At 46.3% G+C, this 11,301-nt stretch overlaps 1 non-coding gene across 1 annotated transcript; it reads left to right on the top strand.

The window, feature by feature from the left end:
• Positions 1–732: 732 nt before the first annotated feature.
• Positions 733–814, top strand: trnas-gcu (transfer RNA serine (anticodon GCU)). Its single transcript has one exon. It is a non-coding gene; the product is annotated as a tRNA-Ser (tRNA).
• Positions 815–11,301: the final 10,487 nt, after the last annotated feature.

Genomic DNA, 11,301 nt, shown 5'->3' on the forward strand with positions numbered 1-11,301 from the left:
AGAAAAGGGACTGAATTCACTCCTGGGGCGGACAGTCTGAAGAGAAGCGACCTGGCCTCCACAGCGTCGCCAGCTGAGTTCCACGCTGTTGCTGTGTGGTTGTGGCGATCCTCGTACGGCTTTGTGATGTGCAAAGGAGGCCAAAGAAGGCAGGAATGACAGCCATTCTCGCACGATGGTCTCGTTACCACAGCAAGGGACCAGGCGCTATGAATGGCTTTGATGACGCGCCGCAGAGGTTAAATCCCTGGGACGCCCCACCAGTCCTTTACAGCTGACGAAGTCCCATGGATGAGAGGAAGAACCACTGTCAAGGATCCACACTCAAGTCGAGGCAAGTTGCCCTCCCTCGAAGCTTCTTTGGAAATTTGACAGCCCATAAACTGGAGCGCACCGTAAGGAAGTTAGCTCACTGGCTTCATTTCGGGTGGTGACAGGAGCACCTAACGCCACCAACAGTGTGTTGAACACGTCCTTCCAAGGTTTGTCTTGTGTCTCGCTGGATTTCCCTCCGTATCTCCACCACGGAGGACAGTAAAGCAAAGCCTCGTGCAGAATGCAGGCATCAATCCCGCTATCTCTCGCATGCTAAGCGAGCGCTCTACCATTTGAGCTAATTCCCCTGTGAACAAGGGCGTCCTGCATTGCAAGAAAGGTTGGCTTAGCTGGCTTCAACTTTGTTTGCGCTCATTAGAACTGGCTGGGTGGTCACTTGGAAGCAAAGGCGCCAAAGACGAGGTGGCCGAGTGGTTAAGGCGATGGACTGCTAATCCATTGTGCTCTGCACGCGTGGGTTTGAATCCCATCCTCGTCGCAGCTTGGTGGTTTTAATCTCCCCTCTTTTCATGTTGATAAGCAAACATGCTCTTGCTAACTTCCCGCACTTGTCCCAAACAAGCACCTCCTGAATGAAACCTTTGTTGACGGGGCCGTCTGTCTTTCCAATTCGTGTCTCTTTTTCAGACAAGCACAGTGACGGCCCTGTGGCCAAACTTGCTGGATTATGGCAAACGGCCAGTGGCCTTGGCTTCCAGACTTCGACCGTACACTGGGTGGTTTAGGTCACCCGAGAAAAGGGACTGAATTCACTCCTGGGGCGGACAGTCTGAAGAGAAGCGACCTGGCCTCCACAGCGTCGCCAACTGAGTTCCATGCTGTTGCTGTGTGGTTGTGGCGATCCTCGTATGGCTTTGTGATGTGCAAAGGAGGCCAAAGAAGGCAGGAATGACAGCCATTCTCGCACAATATTCTCGTTACCACAGCAAGGGACCGGGCGCTATGAATGGCTTCAATGATGCGCCGCAGAGGTTAAATCCCTGGGACGCCCCACCAGTCCTTTACAGCTGACGAAGTCCCATGGATGAGAGGAAGGACTCATTCTTCCCTCTTGCTCCTGTGCCGACAAGCACACATGGACTGGAAATGAAGAACCACTGCGACGTTTCCTCTCTCCCCTTCAACAACACTTCTGTTGGTCTACTCAGGTGATGTCTTTGTCCTGTGCAATTTGGGGTTGATGTTTGGATTATGGTCTCACCTTGTTTTAGGAGGATTAGCTATAGCACAAGAGAAGAGAAAGTGTCAGAAGAGTGAGCATGAGCGACAGGAACTAGAGAAAATGAGGGAGTGTGAGCAACAGCAAAAGGAAAAAGAGCAGGAGCATGAGAAAATGAAGCTTGCTTTTAGATTGCAGACATCAGGACAGCAAGAAATGTTTGATGTAAATAAGTTTTTGTCTTTGTTCTATTCTTTGAGATGTTTAAGAAGATTGCTGTGCAGCATGACTGGCCTAGAGAGGACTGGGTAACCTGCATGAAGGGTTCCCTAACAGGGAAGGCCCAGGAAGTGTATGGTATGGTGGTTTGACAGGCAGTGCTGAAAGCATATGACTTAGTCCCAGTACAACTGGGACAGACTTATTTGCATTTTGCACAACAGCAACAAGTAGCTTTTGAGAAGTGGCTGACCCGTAATTTACACCAGGCATGGCTGCGCCGCTGTTTTGCTTCGTCATGCACATGACTTCAATTTACACCAGCAGCATGTCAGAAGCGTTTCAGCAGTGGAGTGTTTTGCCCATCTGATTATATTTACTTGCTCTGATTTTGTTTATTAAGTCTTCTTTCCTTGCTCTTTGTGCTTCTACCATGCATAAGCAGGCTACGTAGTTAAATTGTTTATTTTCTGTCTGTCTTTATGATCTCGAGTCAGCACGGGGTCTTTTATTTTGAAAATCAACCGTATTCTCCCCTGTTTTCTGTGCCTGACTTCCTACTCGTTCGACCTGCTCTGTGCCAATTGATGCGTCATTTGTCAAAAATAGACTCACTGTGTATTCTCCGCTGAGCAGAGCACCGAGCCGCTTCTGGGACGCTGCTGAGACACTGCTGAGACGCGCCGCGGCGCTTCTGGTGTAAATTACAGCATTGACTTGAATGGCAGCATATGTCTCCGAGTGCCGCGGCACAGCCCCGCCTGGTGTAAATTAGGGGCGAGAACTTGCAAATGTATGATTTTAAGGAACTGACTGAATTAATTGTTTTGGAGCACTTTAAGCACAGCCTGCCAAAGTGAATGACACTTATGTTAAAACTGTGGTTGAGGCTGCTGAGGCAGCTGATAGCTGTGTCCTCATTTATGAAGACTCATGGAGGGACAAATCCTAAGGGACAAAGTGTACATGAATCAGCTAAATAACATAAATTAAATATTGTGCTTCTTTCAGAGGGGGGAACAATGTTAGAAGAAACACTAAACTGTCATGGTTTGAGGTTTTTGTTGCCACCTCCAGTCCTGGTTGGGCTGCAGCTACCTCCAGTCCTGGCTGAGTTGTCTCTGCCGCAGCCTCCTCCTGCTCCAACTGGACCACAATCACCTCCTGCCAATCCTGAGCTGCAGCTGCCTACAGTCTCCCTGACTGACCTGATGGATGCTCTGTCGCCTCAGCGCTCGCCCCCTTTTCACCATTGTCATCAGCCTCCAGAGGGGTCTCGCCAGAGGAGTCCTGCCTTTGCCTGATACTGGAGGAGTCCTGTCGTCGTCACCAGCATCTGGAGAGTTTTTGTCTACACCTTTGGCCTCCTGTAGAAATCCACCTTCATCTTCACCACTGTTGCCAGCCTCCAGAGGGATCCCGGCTTTGTTTTTGTTGTCTTATGTCTGCTGGAGGGGTCCCATCCTCGTTGCTGGCATCTAGAGACGTCTCATGTTCACCTTTAGTCTCTTGCTCAACCACCCAAGGGATCACATTTTCGTGTCTGGCTTACTGCTCCTCTGCTAGAGGGTTCCTGTGTTCATCTACACCAATGCCGCTGACCAACATAGGGGTCCTGCCATCATTTTCACCAGTGCCACCGTTCGCCAAAGGGGTCCCACCTTCATTTTCACCAGTGCTGTGGCCACCAGAGGGCTGCCACCACCTTTGTCTTTGCCGTCAGTTGCCACAGGGGTCCTGTCATCTTCGCTTCGTTAGCAGCCTCCTGATCACTGCTGCCTTCGTCACCAACCTCCAGAGGGGTTCCAAAGTCTCCCACGCTGACCTCCAGAGGTGTTTCGTCCTTCATCCTTGCCACCTGGTCACCCTCCAGATATGCTCTGCTCTCTTGGGTTGACCTCAGGCCATCCGACTGAGGTTTCTAACTCTGCTTCTACCCTGCCTCCTGGATGTCACTCTGAGGTCTCCAGCTCTGCCTCTATCCTGACCCCAGGTCATCCACCTGAGATTATCTGCTCAGCCTGTGTCCTGCCCCGAGGCCACCCTCTGGGGCAGTTCACCCCGGATTTATGACTCTTTTTGGCACTCCCAACAAGTTCAGTTTTCACAATCTATGACTTCTATCTGCATTAGAAGCATAAGCACATCATCAGTAGCCCCCTTTGTGATATTACTTGCCACCTTACTGTAAATTGTGTGGATGAAGAGGAGAAAACAATAAACTTTGTTGAAAAAAACTCATTGTTGTGCTGTAGCTTTCAAAGGTAAGGTTTGTGTTGCATTACTTCTCTATTTATATGCATAATGTAATACATGGAAGCCACAAACAGAACAAAGGAATGCAAATGACTATGCAAACTTTGACATGCTGACACCTCAGGGCTGTAGGTTTACAGTACTGCAGTCCAGCCAGTTGCCTGTTTAATCCCCCACACACACCTTTGTTTGTTGTTTAATTTAAAGTTAAACGTAATGTACCTGACTGCGTAGCAACGTAATAGATTATAAATACTAAATATAAAACTTAATAGCTAAGACATGCAAAAAGACACTGGGTGGGTGTAGGGTGATCAACATGCCTTAATTGTAGGAATCAAGGACAAACTTTCCCAAGGCCATTCACATCACCTCTGGATCCTAAAAACAGACCCCGAGATCCTGCAAAGAAAAGCCCTGAACACATCACAGATTTAAATGAGAATTGATCAAGTTCAGGAGACAATCATCCCTCACACTGCAAGGTGGGAAGTAGCAAAGTACAAATGCTTTGTTACTGTACTTAAATACATTTTTCAGGTATGTGCACTTTACTTGATTTTCTGACAACTTTTTACTTTTACAAATATCTATTTTCTCCACCTTACATTTTAAAAACAGACTCTGTCAGGAATCCCAACTCTTAGTTTGTTTTCATCTGGTTTTGTTTTTATGTCTCATCACTAACTCTCCTGTTATTTCAGATCACACCCCCCTCTCAGCTCATGCATTTGTTCATTGCCTGCACCTGGTTTTCCCTGCCCATCTCTGCTGATTTGTCTGATTTTCTGGTTTTGACTCTGCCTGAACTCATTTAGTAAAGTGAACTCTGTTGCCTTTGTCGTGCATTTGGGTTTTAACCTGTACTGGTTGTTCTCACAGAATCATTATTCCACTTTTGAAGCATTTGAAGAGATTTATTGAATATTTTTATTTTGCATCATCCCAACATCAAGACTGTTTTCAACTTGAATGGAACAGTAACACATAGAAAAGACGATTCCTTGGTGCATCCATCGATGCCACACACAACAAACACAACAAAAGAAAACTACATGAACGACCTCAGGGACAATAAAAGGTCGTAACAACAAAAAAGACATAAAAGATGCAACTTCATAAAAGACATACGACCAACTGCCATAAACATGTTAGTATTAAAGTGGAAGCCCCACCACAAACTCCTGAGTTCTGTGTGGATCCTATCATTATTAGACATCATCTCTATGGAACTCTCTATTGCTCGAGCCAGTGGTGCAAAGAGACAAACAACTGACACCTTGTCCAACCCTCTGAAGAAAGTTGAGTCAGGCTACATAAACCAGATGGTGAAATGAAGCTCAGCATAAGTTCAATCAGGAAGACCTTCTTCATGCTTCATGCCTTCACAATCTTCTGTGACGGCCCACCCATGTGTCTTGTTTTGTTCACCCAGAGACTGGGTGGGTCGTCAGTGAGACTGGTTGCACCTGAGAGTTGGGAGGAGCCAGAGGGCATAAAAGGGCTGCTCTCCCTAGACTCTTTCTCTCTCTGGCTGGGCTGCTGCCACCATTCCTCATGGCTGTCTTGCCATATTAGTTTGGGTTTGAATCCTTATTTTCAGCACTCATACATACACCCATTTCCACCCACACATTTCCACATTTCCCGCTCCTACCTGTTGTGGAATTTGCCTCACTTGCCTCACTAGCTCTTAGATTGTTCCCTGAGTCTCTCTTTATATGGGTGACGATGCAGTCATGAAGGGTCCAGTCATAGGTCATCTAACCTGAACAGGCACACTAGTAGTTGGTCACTCTGCACAACTACAGTCCACAGCTGCACAAGTAGGAGAGTAGTGCATCCCCCAGATACTTTCTCCTGAGGTCCCAAGGTTATGGCTTATCGGGCAGACAGACTGTCTCCACATTCTCTAGCAGGGCACAATACATGAGCAAGGCCGACAGATACAGTGATTTAGAGCAAAGAGGTGCATAGCTTCTTGTTTTGCACTTATGCCCAATAGAATTTGTGTACACATAGATAGACACATCAGGCCCATACATGGTGGCGTGTCAAATTCCAGTGAATGTCAGGGGACAGTTAAATACCTTCACTCGAGAAGTAACCTTCAGAATTGGGTTGGCAGTCACAATATTCAAAGTGTATTGCTAATCTGAATTCTCCTCGATCGAGCTTCATTAAATACTCCTGTGTAAGTCATCTGGGACTCCCGAACTCTTCTTCAGTGTCTGAGTGAACCATTCTTCAGAATTTCCACTACAATTTGGCGTTGTCGGCAGGATTCCAACAGAACAACAAACTGGTAAGTGCAAATCAATTTCTTTGCCTTACCATGTTTGAGTTTGACGGAATCTAAAATTAATGCGTAGCAAATTCGGCTATAACTAAAATAGAATTAAAGCAAATTTAAAGCATTGGTTCAACTCATGTAAAAAACAAATATGTGTAAAAGTGGAATTTTAAAGTAATATCTGTGGTCGGTAAAAAAGAGACTGATATCAAGTGTTTGGTTCCGGGACAGCTGCGGGCTGAGCCCGTCTTAGATAAGAGTGCACAGTGAAGTTAACCCTTGGGAAGACGTTCTGGGGTAGGATGAAATAGGCTTATTTCGGTTAACCAATATCTGTGAGTGCATCTATGACCTGTGGGAACAAAGAGGCTCTGCTAAGTTCTGCTTCAGAGGCCTAGGCGCCGAATTGTGTACACAAAATAAAGAAATTTGAAATCTTTAAAGTCTCATACCGCAACCACTTTGCCAAATTTAAATACTAATGAAAATACAAGAGTGTGAAGTCCCATGATGCAGCTGAAGTATTTTGTGATGTGTTGCTTGTATATGCTGTGCTGTATATGTGTTTGAATTGTTGATCTGAATATTGCAATGGGTAATAATCAGTCCACAGCAGAGCCCAGACACAGACCTATGGTCAGTTCTCCAAGAACCACTCGCTATAATGTTTCCACCTCACCCAGACCAATCTTAAAAACCACTCGCAATGTTGACTCTACCTCCCCCAAACCAGTCTTAAAGTCCCATGAGCTAACTGCTAAAGCAACCTCACCAGCTATGTCAAAAAGAACGCCAGATCACACTAGTAAGACGATTGCTGAAAATTTTTTTCCCCCACACACCCCCGGTGGAATTGTTGGTAGAAAGGAAGGTTGGAAGTGTGTGATCCCATTTTCCTCTTTGATGACTGAATGGACTAAGGGTGAATGGCCATGTGGAGGGTCGTTTGAGAGTGAAAAATTACAGTTGGCAAGAGAGCAACTGAGTTTTGATAAGGGAGATCCGGAGTGGGATCTCCGTTACATGTCGGAATGTTTGAGAGTGTGGTTGAGAGTGGCAGAGCAGTGTGAAAGGGAGAAAGCAAGTGGCAGCCGGTGTGAATGGGGTTCAGATGAACTGAGAGACACCATTGATCGGTGTGTTAAGTACGTTGCCTTGTGTCACATGCCTATGTTGCAAACTGTATTGAGAACCAGAGCGACTGAAATGGCTAAAATTAAAGAGCGACATGGTAATGACGCTGCTGCGTGTGCCAAAGCTATGATGTATGGTTGGGCTAGGCGCCAAGGAAGAGCGCCATCCCCACAGTGTTTGTTGACTACTCTAGCTAATGTGAACCTTCCCTTTCCCCGTGAAATTTTTGAACAGCATACTGTCTCTGCGTATCCTAAGCGAGTTGATAACAGCGAGGAGGGAGCCCATGTAGGGAAAAATCAGACAGAAGAAGACCTTATTTTGCTCACAGCTGCGGCGCTGAACATAGAGCAAGATAGGAAGAGGAGAGATAGAGAGGCTAGAGAAGCACAGGAGCAGGGAGAGGCAGCTGCCTTGCTTGACGGTGCTAGGGCAAATGATTCAGATGAGGAGAAGCAGGGAGGGCCACTAGAGGAGGAGGAGTTAACACACACACACACAGACACTGACACAGATGCTGACATGTATTCTCAGGCAGCAGCAGCACTAAGGGAGGACACAGAGACTGAAAGCAAAATACTTCGACGTGTGAAAGGCCCAGGTCCTGTCAGGGCTACTAGCACAGAAATAGAGAGATTATTGCGTGACAAAGTAGAGAAACCTAAATCTGCTACTAGGAGACCACAGAGTGCAGTCAGGGAGAGACCTGACACCGATAAAACAATAAATGCCCCTAAAATTATGGTAGGTGAGACTCCTGTGTGTAGACCATGGACTCCCTCAGAAGTCCTAGACATGACTAGGAAAGCTCCAAATCCCATAAGTCGACCCAAGGACTATTACCAGTGGCTCTTTCAAACATGTACAGTGTATGATTGTTTGATTCCAGATGTCCGTCAGCTGTTAACCTTCACCTATGGGAGCGAGTGGACTTTGTGTAAAGACGAGTTCCAGTTCCCACAACCAGAAAATGGAGGCCAGTGGCCTAACCATAGATCTCTAAACATCTGGTTAGAAAATGATGCTAAAGCAGCAATTACAAAATGCGCGCGTACGCATAGTGATTTCTCAAAAGTTATGCATTGCATACAAGAGCCCAAAGAAGCTTTACCAGATTTCATACAGCGGTTCATCGGGGTGTGGGACAATAGTGCCGGTATTACACGGGAAGAAAATGCAGCCTTTGCAATACAAACACTTCTGCATAACGTGAAGGCACACATAGCATCGGGATACAAATTGTCCTGCCATGACTGGCAAACCAAGAACTGGCAGGACACAGTTCATACTCTGCTAAATATGCACCGAAATCAAATTTTCGCTCAAAGTGGCTCTAATAACAGCAAACAAATGATGCAGTCAATAAACAACCCCGCCAATACCCAGCAGAAGGAAAACAAACAACAAACAAATAAAAACAAAAGAAAAGGTAACTGCCGCAACTGTGGCAGACCTGGACACTGGGCCTCTGAATGTAGAAGCGCGAGGCGCCCACGTGATCAATATTTGGATTACTACCCACATGATCGATACCCTGATTACCGCCATCCCATCGATCGAAATGCAGACTATCCATACCCAGCGTTACCTGGCCCTGCACCGCGTTTAGCAATTAAGGGGCCAGATGCAGATCAGCGTAAAAATGAATAGGGCGGCCATGGAGGAACAGGATCAGAACAGCCATCACAATTTTTCAAAGAAGCAACACAAATCCGTCTCTCAACCTGTCCTGCAGAAGACCCTACAATACCAGTAGAGGTTAATGGTACTATTGTTGATATTTTGGTAGATAGTGGTGCAACTTTATCTACTGTAAGAGCAGCTGAGCATGTGTGTGCACCAACATCTCATTTTGTCACTACAGTGGGTGTCTCAGGCGTCCCTATTGCAGAGCCAGTGTCATCCAAATCCAATGTAAATGTTGAAGGGTCACAGATACAACACTCATTCCTCATCTCTGAAAACAGCCCTATAAATTTGATGGGCAGAGATCTATTATGTAAACTACATGCTACTATTCAATGTACTCCAGATGGATTGTTTTTGTCCATCCCTGACGATAGAGCTGTACAAGCTGTTCAGTTTCTACAAAATGTGAACGATTGTTTGTATCAATGGGCACTGCCTGATTTTAACATGCTGACCACTTTCACCTTGACGAATATCCAACAGGTGGCTAAGTCATCGCCAGCCTGTGCAACATTGATGTCTGCAATGAGGCCCGTCCTCCAATGTCAGTGCACTGCCGCACACAACCCCTCCTCAGAATACAAACTGAATGCTGATACCCTGTTGAACACACAACAGTGGTTGCAATGTGAGCCAATTTTGTTTGTGGGACCCCAAGGGTGCGCTTTACCAATCCAATTATCTGATCAACAAAGTCAATTGTATAATGTGCAAGATATTCCACCTCATGTCATCATTGCTGTTGCACCGGGACATGAACCTGACAGTGTTGCTGAAATGACAGCACGAGCTCTGTTGTTAAGAACAGCAAAGGCAGATTCTCACTCACAGTTAATAACGCCTTTAGGTGAGGATCTGTACATGTTGAACTTAAACGATCAAATCTTACTACCGCAAAGCACATTTCTATGTCAACAGCCACCCACTCCAATTCAATATGGTCCCCCTTCAGAGCTCTCAGAGGTACCTTCCTCGCTATGGGCTAAACATAAGAATCATGTGGGATTTGTAAAATCTGCACAGCCTCATAAAGTAACTTTGAAGCCAAATGCTAAGTTGCCAATGATCAAACAGTACCATTTACCTCCAAAGTCAATTGCAGGCATTGAACCTGTAATCCAATCATTGCTTGATCAAGGGGTACTGGTAGAAACCACCAGTCCATGTAACACTCCCATTTTACCCATCCAAAAGCCTAATCGTCCAAACGAATGGCGATTTGTGCAAGACTTGCAAGCTATCAACAACATTGTTGTGCCAATGACTCCAGTGGTACCAGATACTAATTCTATTTTAGCCTCATTGCCACCTGATTCGACACACTACACAGTCATTGATTTGAGTTCGGCTTTCTTTTCAGTTCCATTGCATCCAGATAGCCAGTACCTGTTTGCATTTACCTTTAAAGGCAGACAACTCACATGGACTACCTTGAGTCAGGGCTATGTTGAAAGTCCGGGAGTGTACGCTGCAGCGGTTAAACGTGATCTCGATGATTTGGAATTGCCGGGTGGTAGCACGCTTCTACAGTATGCAGATGACCTGTTGATCGCTTCCCCATCGAAGGAGTCATGTAAGACGGACTCTATAAGGCTGATGAAAAGACTTGCTGAGTGTGGCCACAGAGCTTCGCTGACAAAGTTGCAGTTTTGTCTGCCAGAGGTGACATACCTGGGACATGTCCTGAGAAATGGACAACGACTGTTGTCACCAGAGAGAGTGAAACTCCTCTCTGAAATGCCTCCCCCAAAGACTCGAAAGGATTTGTTATCTTTCCTGGGGATGGCTAACTTTTGCAGACATTGGGTTCATGACTATGCGGCTATGGACTCCGTATTGCGACCGGCCACTCTTCAGGCAGCCTCTTCTGTCGTGCAATGGACTGATGAGATGCACAGAGCTTTTGTGGACATTAAAAAGGCTCTCATGTCAGCCCCTGCCCTAGGCCTGCCGGATTACAATCAGCCTTTCCACTTGCATGTTCACGAGATGGACGGTTTTGCCACTGGCATCCTGGTACAAAAACACGGGTCACATTATCGCCCTGTAGCGTACTACTCTGCTAAGCTAGACCCAGTGGCTCGAGGTATGCCGGGTTGTCTAAGGTCAGTGGCCGCTGTTGCCACAATGATAGACAAATCATCTCCCATAGTGCTCGGTCATGACTGTGTAGTGCATGTCCCTCACTCTGTCTTGCATATCTTGGACACATCTG

This window comes from Lutjanus erythropterus, chromosome 14, assembly GCF_056507025.1.
Source record: "Lutjanus erythropterus isolate fLutEry1 chromosome 14, fLutEry1.hap2, whole genome shotgun sequence".
Taxonomy (NCBI): Eukaryota; Metazoa; Chordata; class Actinopteri; order Lutjaniformes; family Lutjanidae; genus Lutjanus; species Lutjanus erythropterus.